The sequence below is a fragment of the Triticum dicoccoides genome, chromosome 6B, assembly GCF_002162155.2.
Source record: "Triticum dicoccoides isolate Atlit2015 ecotype Zavitan chromosome 6B, WEW_v2.0, whole genome shotgun sequence".
NCBI lineage: Eukaryota > Viridiplantae > Streptophyta > Magnoliopsida > Poales > Poaceae > Triticum > Triticum dicoccoides.
The window spans coordinates 327,095,478-327,115,670 of NC_041391.1; positions in this window are offsets into that span (position 1 = coordinate 327,095,478).

The window sequence follows — 20,193 nt, forward strand, 5'->3', positions numbered from 1 at the left end:
TCGCAGGAAACAGACCCTCGTGGTCAGGTTGATCGTGCTCCGGCGTGGTCAATAACCTCTCGGAGTTGGTTTAGCAATTGCTAAGGCGCGACGTCCTCGCACGATCGTAGTCGGATCGTCAAAGTCGACTGCCACCAAAGCGATATCCATCATCTCATCGAAAGACGGGACACCTTTGCCTCTATCACATAAGTACTCAAACTGCTCGCCGCGAGCGCGCAAATCCAAAAAATACCCCCCGCCTGCGCCAGGAGGCCCGGAGTACCCTCAAATTCAGCCTTTAGCAGGACGTTTTGGCCCTGAAAGTCAAAGAACATCATTCGTCGCTGTTTTTCAGACAAGTTTCTGAACCCATTGGCACTTCCTTTTGAAGGAAATTCGAGAGATTATGTTGCTTATAGACATTAGCCCGCCTGGTAGGGACAAACGTACCTTTCTGCAGATGCTCTATGATCCAGGAAATTTCATTTGGCCGTAAATTAAAGAAAATCCAGCGGCTATATGCCTTATTCTCATTGTTTTCGCCGGATGGCATGCTGTAACTCATGCGCGTAAAAGCCAAGAACAAAAGGGCATTCCTGGCATCGGTCAATATATATGTGGAAACGATATCTCCTCTATAGAGGACAAGAAATGTTGGGGCAATCAGGCAAAAAGCACACGAGAAAATGAAGTACTTTCAAGGACTGCCATAGAATGGACAAATTTTCACTAAAACGGTCATAATTTTGTCATTCGGAGTCCGCGTCGGACCCATAAGTACTCAAACTGCTCGCGGCGAGCGCGCGAATCCAAAAAATACCCCCGTCTTCCGCCAGGAGGCCCGTAGTACCCTCAAATTCAGCCTTAAGCAGGACTTTTTGACCCTGAAAGTCAAAGAACATCATTCGTCGCTGTTTTTCAGACAAGTTTCTGAACCCATTGGCACTTCCTTTTGAAGGAAATTCGAGAGATTATGTTGCTTATAGACATTAGCCCCCCTGGTAGGGACAAACGTACCTTTCTGCAGATGCTCTATGATCCGGGCAATCTCATTTGGCCGAAAATTGAAGAAAATCCAGCGGCTATATGCCTTATTCTCCTTGTTTTCACCGGATGGCATGGTGTAACTCATGCGTGTGAAAGCCAAGAACAAAAGGGCATTCCTGGCATCGGTCAATATATATGTGGAAATGATATCTCCTCTATAGAGGACAAGAAATTTTGGGGCAATCAGGCAAAAAGCGCACGAGAAAATGAAGTACTTTCAAGGACTGCCATAGAATGGACAGATGTTCACTAGAACGGTCATAATTTTGTCATTCGGAGTCCGCGTCGGACCCATAAGTACTCAAACTGCTCGCGGCGAGCAAGCGAATCCAGAAAATACCCCCCGCTTGCGCCAGGAGGCCCGGCCTTTAGCAGGACTTTTTGGCCCTGAAAGTCAAAGAACATCATTCGTCGCTGTTTTTCAGACAAGTTTCTGAACCCATTGGCACTTCCTTTTGAAGGAAATTCGAGAGATTATGTTGCTTATAGACATTAGCCACCCTGGTAGGGAAAAACGTACCTTTCTGCAGATGCTCTATGATCCGGGAAATCTCATTTGGCCGGTAATTAAAGAAAATCCAGCGGCTATATGCCTTATTGTCATTGTTTTCGCCAGATGGCATGCTGTAACTCATGCGCGTAAAAGCCAAGAACAAAAGGGCATTCCTGGCATCGGTCAATATATATGTGGAAACGATATCTCCTCCATAGAGGACAAGAAATGTTGGGGCAATCAGGCAAAAAGCACACGAGAAAATGAAGTACTTTCAAGGACTGCCATAGAATGGACAAATGTTCACTAAAACGGTCATAATTTTGTCATTCGGGGTCCGCGTCGGACCCATAAGTACTCAAACTGCTCGCGGCGAGCGAGCGAATCCAAAAAATACCCCCCGCTTGCGCCAGGAGGCCCGGAGTGCCCTCAAATTTAGCCATAAGCAGGACTTTTTGGCCCTGAAAGTAAAAGAACATCATTCGTCACTGTTTTTTAGACAAGTTTCTGAACCCATTGGCACTTCCTTTTGAAGGAAATTTGAGAGATTATGTTGCTCATAGACATTAGCCCCCCTGGTAGGGACAAACGTACCTTTCTACAGATGCTCTATGATCCGGGCAATCTCATTTGGCTGTAAATTGAAGAAAATCCAGCGGCTATATGCCTTATTCTCCTTGTTTTCACCGGATGGCATGCTGTAACTCATGCGCGTAAAAGCCAAGAACAAAAGGGCATTCCTGGCATCGGTCAATATATATGTGGAAACGATATCTCCTCTATAGAGGACAAGAAATGTTGGGGCAATCAGGCAAAAAGCACACGAGAAAATGAAGTACTTTCAAGGACTGCCATAGAATGGACAAATTTTCACTAAAACGGTCATAATTTTGTCATTCGGAGTCCGCGTCGGACCCATAAGTACTCAAACTGCTCGCGGCGAGCGCGCGAATCCAAAAAATACCCCCGTCTTCCGCCAGGAGGCCCGTAGTACCCTCAAATTCAGCCTTAAGCAGGAATTTTTGGCCCTGAAAGTCAAAGAACATCATTCGTCGCTGTTTTTCAAACAAGTTTCTGAACCCATTGGCACTTCCTTTTGAAGGAAATTCGAGAGATTATGTTGCTTATAGACATTAGCCACCCTGGTAGGGACAAACGTACCTTTCTGCAGATGCTCTATGATCCGGGAAATCTCATTTGGCCGTAAATTAAAGAAAATCCAGCGGCTATATGCCTTATTGATGAGGACATCAATACAATTGTTACACCCACAGCCCCTGCTGCTATACATACTGGACCAATTACTAGAGCTCGTGCATGCCAATAGAACGTTGTCTACTATGCTTAGGGCTGTTTTGAAGAATAATAAGAAAATGTGGGAGGAATGCTTGCCTCATATTGAATTTGCTTATAATCGTTCATTGCATTCTACTACTAAGATGTGCCCTTTTGAAGTTGTGTATGGTTTCCTACCTCGTGCACCTATTGATTTGTTGCCTCTTCCATCTTCGGAGAAGGTTAATTTTGATGCTAAACAACGTGCTGAATTGATTTTAAAAATGCATGAGTTAACTAAGGAAAACATTGAGCGTATGAATGCTAAATATAAACTTGCTAGAGATAAGGGTAGAAAACATGTTGTGTTTGCACCTGGAGATCTTGTTTGGTTACATTTGCGTAAGGATAGATTTCCTGATTTGCGCAAATCAAAGGTAATGCCACGTGCTGATGGTCCCTTTAAGGTGTTAGAGAAAATAAATGATAATGCATATAAACTTGAGCTGCCTGCAGATTTTGGGGTTAGTCCCACTTTTAACATTGCAGATTTGAAGCCTTATTTGGGTGAGGAAGATGAACTTCCGTCGAGGACGACTTCATTTCAAGAAGGGGAGGATGATGAGGACATCAATACAATTGTTACACCCACAACCCCTGCTGCTATACATACTGGACCAATTACTAGAGCTCGTGCACGCCAACTAAATTACCAGGTACTTTCGTTTCTTGGTAATGATTCTAATGTTCATGAGAATATGATGCTGCCTAAATTGGATACATTTGTTTTGCTTACAAATGAAGGGCCTAGCTTGGAGAAGGATGAACATTGGAGCAAGAACAAGCATGGAGATGATGGCATGCGCAAGGGGAACAAGAACGGAGTTACAATGATGATTTCAGGACTTCGAAGCCACCATAATGGGTGCATGAAGCCTTGGATGAAATATACAAGAGGCCACTTCATAAATTTCGTCCCGAGGCTATTTTTAGGTGCTGTGTCACCTTATTATTGGGCCTGGCCCATGTAATTTCGAAATACATAAGTATAGGCTATTTTTAGAGTCCATATGTGTGGGGAAACAAGAGATAGGGTTGATTTCGGACCCCTCCACCAAGGGCCACGAAATTCCCCCCTCTTCCTCCATATATACAGCCCTTAGGGCATCGTTTAGACTTTGGGTTTTGTTTAGATTAAAAGTTCGCCATAGCTGCAACTTCGCGTACTTCGTTTGTGTTCAACGACCAGACAAAGGCGTCACAGAACCCCACCTTGATCAATAAAGCTTTCATCTTATATTCGCAATATCCAGATTGCAATCTCAGTTTCTTGCTTGTTCTTCGTTTGCTCGCAGGAAACAGACCCTCGTGGTCAGGTTGATCGGGCTCCGGTGTGGTCAATAACCTCTCGGAGTTGGTTTAGCGATTGCTAAGGCGCGACGTCCTCGCACGTTCGTAGTCGGATCGTCAAAGTCGACTGCCACCAAAGCGATATCCATCATCTCATCGAAAGACGGGACACCTTTGCCTCTATCAAGTGGTATCAGATTTCCAGGTTGCTCAGTGAGATTTTACAGTTTTCGTAGTTTAGATCGAGTCTGTTCTTCATACCTATAGTCCACGAAAAAGCCACAAAAAAAATTAGGGTTAGTTCATCATATCCGAACCAATCTGAGCCTTTACATAATCTTTTTAGGGTTTTGCTTTGTTGAATTTGCGGTTGCATCGTCGTGTCTAGTTGCTGGTCTTAGAGTCTAGTCTTTTAGAGTTTCGAGTTCTGGTCATAAGTTGTCACGCCGCCGCCGCACCATCATCATCACACCTGCCATCTACCACCACCGCTTATCCGCCACCGCTTCGAATCCGTATCCATATACCACCACAGCTGTCATATACCACCACCGCTGCCATCTACCACCATATATCCACCACCAATCCGAGTTCTTGTCATATTAGGTTTGTTTTCGAGATCCATCTAGATTCCGATTCGTGTTTCCTTGCCGGAGTAGGTTTCGGAAAAAAAAAAGAGTCCGGAAACCACGCTCCGTTTAGGCCCAAAATTTTTCAAAAACGCATTTTTTGAAAAAAAAATTTGGCTATCCTATTTTTAGGTGTTTCTGACTGTTTTGAGACAGGTGCCATTATAGGAAGTTTTTTTGACCCGTTTCCAGTTTTTGGGTCCGGGCAGTCGAAAAAAAAAATTGGTCGAAAAAATTTCGTGCCCATCCTGTCAGTTTGAGCTAGGAAGAGTTTTGAGACACTCGCCATTATAGTGATTTTTCGCAAAAAAAAAGCAGCGCAAAAAAAAAGAGCGCAAAAAAAAGAGCGAAAAAAAATTCCAGAGTGTGCTTTTCCCTTGTTTACGTGCCGCGCCGTGATTTTGTTGGTGTTCTAGGCTCGCGTCTCTAGCACAGTCTAGCCTAGGACCAGCACAGTACCGTCGTTGAGCGTTTATTCAACTTTGCATCTCTGAATTGATTATTGCTGACCCTTTTTGCTACCATATTATAAGCCTTCCCAGCTCCACATACATCTACGTCATGCGTTTGACTCTCCCTGGTAATCGCTCTATCCAAGCTTTGAGAGTTTTTGACTACAACGGTTGCCGATCACCGCCTGCTGCTGGGTAAGAACTGGTAAGAATTTGAGATTTGCTTGACGGATTTGTGATACACCACCACCTCTTGTTAGTAATCTGTAGGATCATATTCTTGTGTGTTTCTATTACTGCTAACCATGCCAGGATCACAAGCCGACGAGACTGACTGGGAGAACATGACGAATAAGGATTTGCATGATAAATTTCAGCAAATGATGAGTGGACAGGTGCAAGACGTGCTAAACAGATTTGAAGAGGCCATGGAGAAGATAGATGGCATGGAGAAGACGTTCGAAACAAAGCTCGATAACAAGTCTAATGAATTGCTCGCGCATCTTCCACCACCACCACCCGCTGCACCTAACGCACCTCTCCAACAACAACAACAACGACTACCTCCACGTCGCGAAATAGACCTCCGCCGAGCGAGCCGTGTTCCTCTTGCGTTTGGCCAAACTGTTGGTGCTGCTGTTGATACTTCTGTGGCTCCTGCTGCTGATGCGTAGGAGGATGATTATGTGGGAGATTACGAGGATGAGGTTGCTCAAAATCAGAACTACGTGCAACCACCAGCACCACCACCAGCAGGTCGACCTCAGGTATATATTCGTAATGGTAGGCCTGCACCACCACCTCAGGTACGAGATGATGTCCATATTCCTAAACTGAAATTGAATATTCCACCATTTGAGGGTAGATATGTTCCTGATATATATCTTACTTGGGAGTTAGAAACTGAACAATGTTTTACATGTTTACAATATCCCAAGGAGAGACGGGTTGCTGCTGCTGTTTGTGCTTTCACTAGTTTTGCATGTGTCTGGTGGTTTGAACATTGTAGATTATATCCTATTCCAACTACTTGGGCTGCTTTGAAAACTGCTATGCGTACGCGTTGGGTTCCACCATATTATCAACGTGAATTGCTTCAAAAATTGCAGCGTTTAAGACAAGGAAAAAATTCTGTAGAAGAATATTATCAGGCATTACAAACTGGCATGATTCGATGTGGTATTGTTGAGGAGAATGAAGCTATGCTTGCACGTTTTCTGGGTGGATTAAATAGAGAGATTCAGACCATTCTAGACTATAAGGAGTATACTAATATCACCCGTTTATTCCATCTTGCTTGTAAAGCTGAACGTGAAGTGCAGGATCGACAAGCATTGGCGCGAACTAACTTTTCTGCAGGCCGACCTTCATCATGGACACCGCGTGCATCTTCTACTTCAACTGCACCAGCACCTCAATCAGGTGCCTCCTACAGCCGTGATACAAGAAAACAGGAACAACCACCATTATCTGCCAAGAGCGCACCTGCCGGGCCTGCACAGAGTTCTTCTTCTTCCAGGGCATCAACAGGGCACACAAGTGATATTATTTGTCGTCGTTGTAAGGGAGGAGGTCATTATGCGAGAGAATGCAAATCTCCGCGTGTGATGATTGCTATCGAGGGTGGTGGATATGAGTCCGCTAGTGACTATGATGAGGAGACATTGGCTCTTATTACACGTGACGAACATGGTGGAGATGATTCTGATCATGAGTCGCAATACATGGCTCCTGAAGACGCTGACAGGTATGAATGTTTAGTTGCTCAACGTGTTTTGAGTGTGCAGGTCACACAAGCTGAGCAAAATCAGAGGCACAATTTGTTCCATACCAAGGGAGTTGTGAAGGAACGTTCTGTGCGCGTCATAATAGACGGAGGGAGCTACAACAACTTGGCTAGCATCGAGATGGTGGAGAAGCTTTCTCTCACCACAAGACCACATCCACATCCTTACTACATCCAATGGTTCAACAACAGCGGCAAGGTTAAGGTAACATGTACTGTTTGTGTGCATTTTAGTATCTCTACATATGCTGATTATGTTGATTGTGATGTGGTACCTATGCAAGCATGTTCCTTATTACTTGGTAGACCATGGCAATTTGATAAAAATTCTGTACACCATGGTAGAAACAATCACTATACTCTTGTTCATAAGGATAAAAATATTACTTTGCTTCCTATGACTCCTGATTCCATTTTGAAAGATGATATTAATAGAGCTAATAAAGCAAAATAGGAGAAGAATAAGAGTGAAAATCAGATTGTGGCAAAAGAATTTGAGCAACAAATGAAGCCTAATAATAAACCATCTAGTGTTGCTTCTGAAATTAAATTGAAAAGTGCATGTTTATTTGCCACCAAATCTGATATTGATGAGCTAGATTTCAGCAAATCTGTTTGCTATGCTTTTGTGTGCAAAGAGGCATTATTTTCATTCGAGGACGTGCCTTCCTCTTTGCCTCCTGCTGTTACTAACATTTTGCAGGAGTTCGCTGACGTTTTTCCACAAGACATGACACCGGGATTACCGCCTATTCGAGGGATTGAGCATCAGATTGACTTAATTCCCGGTGCTTCACTGCCAAACCGTGCACCATACCGTACCAATCCAGAGGAGACGAAGGAGATTATGCGTCAAGTACAAGAGCTTCTCGACAAAGGTTATATACGCGAATCCCTTAGTCCTTGTGTTGTTCCTATTATTCTAGTGCCGAAAAAGGATGGTACATCACGTATGTGTGTTGATTGTAGAGGCATTAATAATATTACTATTCGTTATCGTCATCCTATTCCTAGGCTAGATGATATGCTTGATGAATTGAGTGGCTCTACAATATTCTCCAAAGTTGATTTGCGTAGTGGCTACCATCAAATTCGTATGAAATTGGGAAATGAATGGAAAACAGCATTTGAACCTAAGTTTGGATTATATGAGTGGTTAGTCATGCCTTTTGGGTTAACTAATGCACCTAGTACTTTCATGAGATTAATGAACGAAGTTTTACGTGCTTTCATTGGACGATTTGTGGTAGTTTACTTTGATGACATATTGATTTATAGCAGATCTTTGGAAGAACATTTGGAACATTTACGTGCTGTTTTTATTGCTCTACGTGATGCACGTTTGTTTGGTAACCTTGGGAAGTGCACCTTTTGCACCGACCGAGTATCTTTTCTTGGCTATGTTGTTACTCCACAGGGAATTGAAGTTGATAAAGCCAAGATTGAAGCTATTGAGAGTTGGCCACAGCCCAAAACGGTCACACAAGTGAGGAGTTTTCTTGGCCTCGCTGGATTCTATAGGCGTTTTGTGAGAGATTTCAGCACCATTGCTGCACCTCTCAATGAGCTTACAAAGAAAGATGTGCCTTTTCTTTGGGGTACCGCACAGGAAGAAGCCTTCACGGTATTGAAAGATAAGTTGACACATGCTCCTTTACTCCAACTTCCTGATTTTAATAAGACTTTTGAGCTTGAATGTGACTCTAGTGGAATTGGATTAGGAGGTGTGTTATTACAAGATGGAAAACCTGTTGCATACTTTTCTGAAAAATTGAGTGGGCCTAGTCTGAATTATTCTACTTATGATAAAGAATTATATGCTCTTGTCCGGACTTTGTGGCCCAGAGAATTTGTTATACATTCTGATCATGAATCTTTGAAACATATTAAAAGTCAAGCTAAACTGAATCGTAGACATACTAAATGGGTTGAATTCATTGAGACTTTCCCTTATGTCATTAAACACAAGAAGGGAAGAGAAAATGTTATTGCTGATGCATTGTCTCATCCCTATACTGTGCTTTCACAACTTGACTTCAAAATATTTGGTTTGGAGACCATCAAAGATCAATATGTGCATGATGCTGATTTTAAAGATGTAATGCAGAATTGTAAAGAAGGAAGAATGTGGAACAAGTTTGTTGTTAACGATGGATTTGTGTTTCGTGCTAACAAGCTATGCATTCCAGCTAGCTCCGTTCGTCTTTTGTTGTTGCAGGAGGCGCATGGAGGAGGATTAATGGGACACTTTGGCGTGAAGAAGACGGAGGACGTACTTGCTACACATTTCTTTTGGCCAAAGATGAGACGGGATGTTGAGCGTTTTATTGCTCGATGCACTACATGTCAAAAAGCTAAGTCACGACTCAATCCTCATGGTTTATATATGCCTTTGCCTGTACCTAGTGTTCCTTGGGAGGATATATCTATGGACTTTGTTTTAGGTTTACCTCAAACAAAGAAGGGGAGGGATAGCATATTTGTTGCCGTGGATAGATTCTCGAAAATGGCACACTTTATACCATGTCATAAAAGCGATGATGCTGTTAATGTTGCTGATTTGTTCTTTCGTGAAATTATTCGCTTGCATGGTGTGCCAAATACTATTGTTTCAGATCGTGATACTAAATTTCTTAGCCACTTTTGGAGATGTTTATGGGCTAAGTTGGGGACTAAACTGCTTTTTAGTACTACTTGTCACCCCCAAACTGATGGACAAACTGAAGTAGTCAATAGAACGTTGTCTACTATGCTTAGGGCTGTTTTGAAGAATAATAAGAAAATGTGGGAGGAATGCTTGCCTCATATTGAATTTGCTTATAATCGTTCATTGCATTCTACTACTAAGATGTGCCCTTTTGAAGTTGTGTATGGTTTCCTACCTCATGCACCTATTGATTTGTTGCCTCTTCCATCTTCGGAGAAGGTTAATTTTGAAGCTAAACAACGTGCTGAATTGATTTTAAAAATGCATGAGTTAACTAAGGAAAATATTGAGCGCATGAATGCTAAATATAAACTTGCTGGAGATAAGGGTAGAAAACATGTTGTGTTTGCACCTGGAGATCTTGTTTGGTTACATTTGCGTAAGGATAGATTTCCTGATTTGCGCAAATCAAAGTTAATGCCACGTGCTGATGGTCCCTTTAAGGTGTTAGAGAAAATAAATGATAATGCATATAAACTTGAGCTGCCTGCAGATTTTGGGGTTAGTCCCACTTTTAACATTGCAGATTTGAAGCCTTATTTGGGTGAGGAAGATGAACTTCCGTCGAGGACGACTTCATTTCAAGAAGGGGAGGATGATGAGGACATCAATACAATTGTTACACCCACAGCCCCTGCTGCTATACATACTGGACCAATTACTAGAGCTCGTGCACGCCAACTAAATTACCAGGTACTTTCGTTTCTTGGTAATGATTCTAATGTTCATGAGAATATGATGCTGCCTAAATTGGATGCATTTGTTTTGCTTACAAATGAAGGGCCTAGCTTGGAGAAGGATGAACATTGGAGCAAGAACAAGCATGGAGATGATGGCATGCGCAAGGGGAACAAGAATGGAGTTACAAGTGATGATTTCAGGACTTTGAAGCCACCATAATGGGTGCATGAAGCCTTGGACGAAATATACAAGATGCCACTTCATAAATTTCGTCCCGAGGCTATTTTAGGTGCTGCGTCACCTTATTATTGGGCCAGGCCCATGTAATACATAAAGTATAGGCTATTTTTAGAGTCCGTATGTGTGGGGAAACAAGAGATAGGGTTGATTTCGGACCCCTCCACCAAGGGCCACGAAATTCCCCCCTCTTCCTCCATATATACAGCCCTTAGGGCATCGTTTAGACTCGGGGTTTTGTTTAGATTAAAAGTTCGTCATAGCTGCAACTTCGCGTACTTCTCTAACGATCAACCTGACCACGAGGGTCTGTTTCCTGCGAGCAAACGAAGAACAAGCAAGAAACTAAGATTGCAATCTGGATATTGCGAATATAAGATGAAAGCTTTATTGATCAAGGTGGGGTTCTGTGACGCCTTTGTCTGGTCGTTGAACACAAACGAAGTACGCGAAGTTGCAGCTATGACGAACTTTTAATCTAAACAAAACCCCGAGTCTAAACGATGCCCTAAGGGCTGTATATATGGAGGAAGAGGGGGGAATTTCGTGGCCCTTGGTGGAGGGGTCCGAAATCAACCCTATCTCTTGTTTCCCCACACATACGGACTCTAAAAATAGCCTATACTTTATGTATTACATGGGCCTGGCCCAATAATAAGGTGACGCAGCACCTAAAATAGCCTCGGGACGAAATTTATGAAGTGGCATCTTGTATATTTCGTCCAAGGCTTCATGCACCTATTATGGTGGCTTCAAAGTCCTGAAATCATCACTTGTAACTCCGTTCTTGTTCCCCTTGCGCATGCCATCATCTCCATGCTTGTTCTTGCTCCAATGTTCATCCTTCTCCAAGCTAGGCCCTTCATTTGTAAGCAAAACAAATGTATCCAATTTAGGCAGCATCATATTCTCATGAACATTAGAATCATTACCAAGAAACGAAAGTACCTGGTAATTTAGTTGGCGTGCACGAGCTCTAGTAATTGGTCCAGTATGTATAGCAGCAGGGGCTGTGGGTGTAACAATTGTATTGATGTCCTCATCATCCTCCCCTTCTTGAAATGAAGTCGTCCTCAACGGAAGTTCATTTTCCTCACCCACATAAGGCTTCAAATCTGCAATGTTAAAAGTGGGACTAACCCCAAAATCTGCAGGCAGCTCAAGTTTATATGCATTATCATTTATTTTCTCTAACACCTTAAAGGGACCATCAGCACGTGGCATTAACTTTGATTTGCGCAAATCAGGAAATCTATCCTTACGCAAATGTAACCAAACAAGATCTCCAGGTGCAAACACAACATGTTTTCTACCCTTATCTCCAGCAAGTTTATATTTAGCATTCATGCGCTCAATGTTTTCCTTAGTTAACTCATGCATTTTTAAAATCAATTCAGCACGTTGTTTAGCATCAAAATTAACCTTCTCCGAAGATGGAAGAGGCAACAAATCAATAGGTGCACGAGGTAGGAAACCATACACAACTTCAAAAGGGCACATCTTAGTAGTAGAATGCAATGAACGATTATAAGCAAATTCAATATGAGGCAAGCATTCCTCCCACATTTTCTTATTATTCTTCAAAACAGCCCTAAGCATAGTAGACAACGTTCTATTGACTACTTCAGTTTGTCCATCAGTTTGGGGGTGACCAGTAGTACTAAAAAGCAGTTTAGTCCCCAACTTAGCCCATAAACATCTCCAAAAGTGGCTAAGAAATTTAGTATCACGATCTGAAACAATAGTATTTGGCACACCATGCAAGCGAATAATTTCACGAAAGAACAAATCAGCAACGTTAACAGCATCATCGCTTTTATGACATGGTATAAAGTGTGCCATTTTCGAGAATCTATCCACGACAACAAATATGCTATCCCTCCCCTTCTTTGTTCGAGGTAAACCTAAAACAAAGTCCATAGATATATCCTCCCAAGGAACACTAGGTACAGGCAAAGGCATATATAAACCATGAGGATTGAGTCGTGACTTAGCTTTTTGACATGTAGTGCAGCGACCAATAAAACGCTCAACATCCCGTCTCATCTTTGGCCAAAAGAAATGTGTAGCAAGTACGTCCTCCGTCTTCTTCACGCCAAAGTGTCCCATTAATCCTCCTCCATGCGCCTCCTGTAACAACAAAAGACGAACGGAGCTAGCTGGAATGCATAGCTTGTTAGCACGACACACAAATCCATCGTTAACAACAAACTTGTTCCACATTCTTCCTTCTTTACAATTCTGCATTACATCTTTAAAATCAGCATCATGCACATATTGATCTTTGATGGTCTCCAAACCAAATATTTTGAAGTCAAGTTGTGAAAGCATAGTATAGCGACGAGACAATGCATCAGCAATAACATTTTCTTTTCCCTTCTTGTGTTTAATGACATAAGGGAAAGTCTCAATGAATTCAACCCATTTAGCATGTCTACGATTCAGTTTAGCTTGACTTTTAATATGTTTCAAAGATTCATGATCAGAATGTATAACAAATTCTTTGGGCCATAAATAATGTTGCCATGTTTCTAAAGTCCGAACAAGAGCATATGTAGCGATACTAAAATGCACACGAACAGTACGTGTTACCTTAACCTTGCCGCTGTTGTTGAACCATTGGATGTAGTAAGGATGTGGATGTGGTCTTGTGGTGAGAGAAAGCTTCTCCACCATCTCCATGCTAGCCAAATTGTTGCAGCTCCCTCCGTCTATGATGACGCGCACAGAACGTTCCTTCACAACTCCCTTGGTATGGAACAAATTGTGCCTCTGATTTTGCTCAGCTTGTGTGACCTGCACACTCAAAACACGTTGAGCAACTAAACATTCATACCTGTCAGCGTCTTCAGGAGCCATGTATTGCGTCTCATGATCAGAATCATCTCCACCATGTTCTTCACGTGTAATAAGAGCCAAAGTCTCCTCATCATAGTCACTAGCGGACTCATATCCACCATCCGCGGTAGCAATCATCACACGCGGAGATTTGCATTCCCTCGCATAATGACCTCCTCCCTTACAACGACGACAAATAATATCACTTGTGTGCCCTGTTGATGCCATGGAAGAAGAAGAACGATGTGCAGGCCCCGCAGGTGCGCTCTTGGCAGATAATGGTGGTTGTTCCTGTTTTCTTGTATCACGGCTGTAGGAGGCACCTGATTGAGGTGCTGGTGCAGTTGAAGTAGAAGATGCACGCGGCGTCCATGAGGAAGGTCGGCCTGCAGAAAAGTTAGTTCGCGCCAATGCTTGTCGATCCTGCACTTCACGTTCAGCTTTACAAGCAAGATGGAATAAACGAGTGATATTAGTATACTCCTTATAGTCTAGAATGGTCTGAATCTCTCTATTTAATCCACCCAGATAACGTGCAAGCATAGCTTCATTCTCCTCAACAATACCACATCGAATCATGCCAGTTTGTAATTCCTGATAATATTCTTCTACAGAATTTTTTCCTTGTCTTAAACGCTGCAATTTTTGAAGCAATTCACGTTGACAATATGGTGGAACCCAACGCGTACGCATAGCAGTTTTCAAAGCAGCCCAAGTAGTTGGAATAGGATATAATCTACAATGTTCAGACCACCATACACATGCAAAACTAGAGAAAGCACAAACAGCAGCAGCAACTCGTCTCTCCTCAGGATATTGTAAACATGTAAATCGTTGTTCAGTTTCTAACTCCCAAGTAAGATATATATCAGGAACATATCTACCCTCAAATGGTGGAATATTCAATTTCAGTTTAGGAATATGGACATCATCTCGTACCTGAGGTGGTGGTGCAGGCCTACCATTACGAATATATACCTGAGGTCGACCTGCTGGTGGTGGTACAGGTGGCTGCACGTAGTGTTGATTTTGATCAACCTCATCCTCATAATCTCCCACATAATCATCCTCCTCCGCATCAGCAGCAGGAGCCACAGAAGTATCAACAGCACCACCAACTGATGAGGACATGACTACCTTGGACACGACCAAAAATATTGCATACATGCATATTTGTCAGGTGATTTCTAGTGCAAACTATTCAATAATCTATTTAGGTTATCCAGAACAAAAATACTTCACACACTTTTGTGTTTTGTCTAATTGCAGGTGTATGGGACATTTATACAATCCACATATGAAGATAAGGAAGAAAGATATGTTTATTTGCTGTCCAAAAAGTTCTCTCACGTCACTTTTGGCCCAAGAGAAGATAGAGTCCAAGTCTCTCACGTTCTGGATTCAGATTCGGACTGCACAGACATACCTGACTCAAAACGCACACAAGTTTTTCATACGGACTCCGAATTGGGTGATTCTTTTTTTGTTGGAAACTAGATTTCGTGCACTTTCCAACCCAATTGGAATCACCTTCAAATTCGTCCGGAGCGTTGAGTTGTGGACGAAACAATCTGATGCTGCAGCAGAATCCGAGTCAAACTACAAGTCCAAAGGTGTTACATCACCTCCACTTGGGCCCATTGGCCTTGTACGACCTAGATTTAGTTTTAGGCTGCCTTGGGACGTCCTCCCACCTCCTTGGGCGCCACCCCTTGCTCCTATATAAGTAGATCCATCTAATAGCTTTTCCTTGGGATTTGTTTAGTTAAAAGTTAGCCATTGCAACTTCGTGTACTTCGTTTGTGTCCAACGACCAGACCAAGACCGCTTACGGATCCCCACCATTATCAATACCTCATATATATTTGCAATATTCAGATTGCTTTATCATATTCTTGCTCGTTCTTCGATTGCTTGCAGGAATAGACCTTCGTGGTCAGGCTGACCGTGCTTCCGGCATCGTCAGTAACCTCAGGAGATTGGTTTAGCGATTGCTAAGGCGCAACGTCGTGCACGTTTGTAGTCGGATCGTCAAAGTCGTCTCCACCAAATCGATAGTTATCATCTCATCGAAAGATCGGGACACCCTCGCCTCTATCAGGTGCCACCTCCAGCCGTGATACAAGAAAACAGGCACAACCACCATTATCTGCCAAGAGCGCACCTGCGGGGCCTGCACAGCGTTCTTCTTCTTCCATGGCATCAACAGGGCACACAAGTGATATTATTTGTCGTCGTTGTAAGGGAGGAGGTCATTATGCGAGAGAATGCAAATCTCCGCGTGTGATGATTGCTACCGCGGATGGTGGATATGAGTCCGCTAGTGACTATGATGAGGAGACTTTGGCTCTTATTACACGTGAAGAACATGGTGGAGATGATTCTGATCATGAGACGCAATACATGGCTCCTGAAGACGCTGACAGGTATGAATGTTTAGTTGCTCAACGTGTTTTGAGTGTGCAGGTCACACAAGCTGAGCAAAATCAGAGGCACAATTTGTTCCATACCAAGGGAGTTGTGAAGGAACGTTCTGTGCGCGTCATCATAGACGGAGGGAGCTGCAACAATTTGGCTAGCATGGAGATGGTGGAGAAGCTTTCTCTCACCACAAGACCACATCCACATCCTTACTACATCCAATGGTTCAACAACAGCGGCAAGGTTAAGGTAACACGTACTGTTCGTGTGCATTTTAGTATCGCTACATATGCTCTTGTTCGGACTTTAGAAACATGGCAACATTATTTATGGCCCAAAGAATTTGTTATACATTCTGATCATGAATCTTTGAAACATATTAAAAGTCAAGCTAAACTGAATCGTAGACATGCTAAATGGGTTGAATTCATTGAGACTTTCCCTTATGTCATTAAACACAAGAAGGGAAAAGAAAATGTTATTGCTGATGCATTGTCTCGTCGCTATACTATGCTTTCACAACTTGACTTCAAAATATTTGGTTTGGAGACCATCAAAGATCAATATGTGCATGATGCTGATTTTAAAGATGTAATGCAGAATTGTAAAGAAGGAAGAATGTGGAACAAGTTTGTTGTTAACGATGGATTTGTGTGTCGTGCTAACAAGCTATGCATTCCAGCTAGCTCCGTTCGTCTTTTGTTGTTACAGGAGGCGCATGGAGGAGGATTAATGGGACACTTTGGCGTGAAGAAGACGGAGGACGTACTTGCTACACATTTCTTTTGGCCAAAGATGAGACGGGATGTTGAGCGTTTTATTGGTCGCTGCACTACATGTCAAAAAGCTAAGTCACGACTCAATCCTCATGGTTTATATATGCCTTTGCCTGTACCTAGTGTTCCTTGGGAGGATATATCTATGGACTTTGTTTTAGGTTTACCTCGAACAAAGAAGGGGAGGGATAGCATATTTGTTGTCGTGGATAGATTCTCGAAAATGGCACACTTTATACCATGTCATAAAAGCGATGATGCTGTTAACGTTGCTGATTTGTTCTTTCGTGAAATTATTCGCTTGCATGGTGTGCCAAATACTATTGTTTCAGATCGTGATACTAAATTTCTTAGCCACTTTTGGAGATGTTTATGGGCTAAGTTGGGGACTAAACTGCTTTTTAGTACTACTGGTCACCCCCAAACTGATGGACAAACTGAAGTAGTCAATAGAACGTTGTCTACTATGCTTAGGGCTGTTTTGAAGAATAATAAGAAAATGTGGGAGGAATGCTTGCCTCATATTGAATTTGCTTATAATCGTTCATTGCATTCTACTACTAAGATGTGCCCTTTTGAAGTTGTGTATGGTTTCCTACCTCGTGCACCTATTGATTTGTTGCCTCTTCCATCTTCGGAGAAGGTTAATTTTGATGCTAAACAACGTGCTGAATTGATTTTAAAAATGCATGAGTTAACTAAGGAAAACATTGAGCGCATGAATGCTAAATATAAACTTGCTGGAGATAAGGGTAGAAAACATGTTGTGTTTGCACCTGGAGATCTTGTTTGGTTACATTTGCGTAAGGATAGATTTCCTGATTTGCGCAAATCAAAGCTAATGCCACGTGCTGATGGTCCCTTTAAGGTGTTAGAGAAAATGAATGATAATGCATATAAACTTGAGCTGCCTGCAGATTTTGGGGTTAGTCCCACTTTTAACATTGCAGATTTGAAGCCTTATTTGGGTGAGGAAGATGGACTTCCGTCGAGGACGACTTCATTTCAAGAAGGGGAGGATGATGAGGACATCAATACAATTGTTACACCCACAGCCCCTGCTGCTATACATACTGGACCAATTACTAGAGCTCGTGCACGCCAACTAAATTACCAGGTACTTTCGTTTCTTGGTAATGATTCTAATGTTCATGAGAATATGATGCTGCCTAAATTGGATACATTTGTTTTGCTTACAAATGAAGGGCCTAGCTTGGAGAAGGATGAACATTGGAGCAAGAACAAGCATGGAGATGATGGCATGCGCAAGGGGAACAAGAACGGAGTTACAAGTGATGATTTCAGGACTTTGAAGCCACCATAATGGGTGCATGAAGCCTTGGACGAAATATACAAGATGTCACTTCATAAATTTCGTCCCGAGGCTATTTTAGAGGCTGCGTCACCTTATTATTGGGCCAGGCCCATGTAATTTCGAAATACATAAGTATAGGCTATTTTTAGAGTCCGTATGTGTGGGGAAACAAGAGATAGGGTTGATTTCGGACTCCTCCACCAAGGGCCACGAAATTCCCCCCTCTTCCTCCATATATACAGCCCTTAGGGCATCGTTTAGACTTTGGGTTTTGTTTAGATTAAAAGTTCGCCATAGCTGCAACTTCGCGTACTTCGTTTGTGTTCAACGACCAGACAAAGGCGTCACAGAACCCCACCTTGATCAATAAAGCTTTCATCTTATATTCGCAATATCCAGATTGCAATCTTAGTTTCTTGCTTGTTCTTCGTTTGCTCGCAGGAAACAGACCCTCGTGGTCAGGTTGATCGTGCTCCGGCGTGGTCAATAACCTCTCGGAGTTGGTTTAGCGATTGCTAAGGCGCGACGTCCTCGCACGTTCGTAGTCGGATCGTCAAAGTCGACTTCCACCAAAGCGAAATCCACCATCTCATCGAAAGACGGGACACCTTTGCCTCTATCACCCTCCACCAAGGGCCACGAAATTCCCCCCCTCTTCCTCCATATATACAGCCCTTAGGGCATCGTTTAGACTTTGGGTTTTGTTTAGATTAAAAGTTCGCCATAGCTGCAACTTCGCGTACTTCGTTTGTGTTCAATGACCAGACAAAGGCGTCACAGAACCCCACCTTGATCAATAAAGCTTTCATCTTATATTCGCAATATCCAGATTGCAATCTCAGTTTCTTGCTTGTTCTTCGTTTGCTCGCAGGAAACAGACCCTCGTGGTCAGGTTGATCGTGCTCCGGCGTGGTCAATAACCTCTCGGAGTTGGTTTAGCGATTGCTAAGGCGCGACGTCCTCGCACGTTCGTAGTCGGATCGTCATAGTCGACTGCCACCAAAGCAATATCCATCATCTCATCGAAAGACGGGACACCTTTGCCTCTATCACTTATTCTCATTGTTTTCGCCGGATGGCATGCTGTAACTCATGCGCGTAAAAGCCAAGAACAAAAGGGCATATGTGGAAACGATATCTCCTCCATAGAGGACAAGAAATGTTGGGGCAATCAGGCAAAAAGCACACGAGAAAATGAAGTACTTTCAAGGACTACCATAGAATGGACAAATGTTGATAGAGGCAAAGGTGTCTCGTCTTTCGATGAGATGATGGATATCGCTTTGGTGGCAGTCGACTTTGACGATCCGACTACGAACGTGCGAGGACGTCGCGCCTTAGCGATCGCTAAACCAACTCCGAGAGGTTATTGACCACGCCGGAGCACGATCAACCTGACCACGAGGGTCTGTTTCCTGCGAGAAAACGAAGAACAAGCAAGAAACTGAGATTGCAATCTGGATATTGCGAATATAAGATGAAAGCTTTATTGATCAAGGTTGGGTTCTGTGACGCCTTTGTCTGGTCGTTGAACACAAACGAAGTACGCGATATTGCGAATATATGGAGGAAGAGAGGGGGAATTTTGTGGCCCTTGGTGGAGGGGTCCGAAATCAACCCTATCTCTTGTTTCCCCACACATACGGACTCGAAAAATAGCCTATACTTATGTATTTCGAAATTACATGGGCCTGGCCCAATAAAAAGGTGACGCATCACCTATAATAGCCTCGGGACGAAATTTATGAAGTGGCATCTTGTATATTTCGTCCAAGGCTTCATGCACCCATCATGGTGGCTTCAAAGTCCTGAAATCATCACTTGTAACTCCGTACTTGTTCCCCTTGCGCATGGCATCATCTCCATGCTTGTTCTTGCTCCAATGTTCATCCTTCTCCAAGCTAGGCCCTTCATTTGTAAGCAAAACAAATGTATTCAATTTAGGCAGCATCATATTCTCATGAACATTAGAATCATTACCAAGAAACGAAAGTACCTGGTAATTTAGTTGGCGTGCACGAGCTCTAGTAATTGGTCCAGTATGTATAGCAGCAGGGGCTGTGGGTGTAACAATTGTATTGATGTCCTCATCATCCTCCCCTTCTTGAAATGAAGTCGTCCTCGACGGAAGTTCATCTTCCTCACCCAAATAAGGCTTCAAATCTGCAATGTTAAAAGTGGGACTAACCCCAAAATCTGCAGGC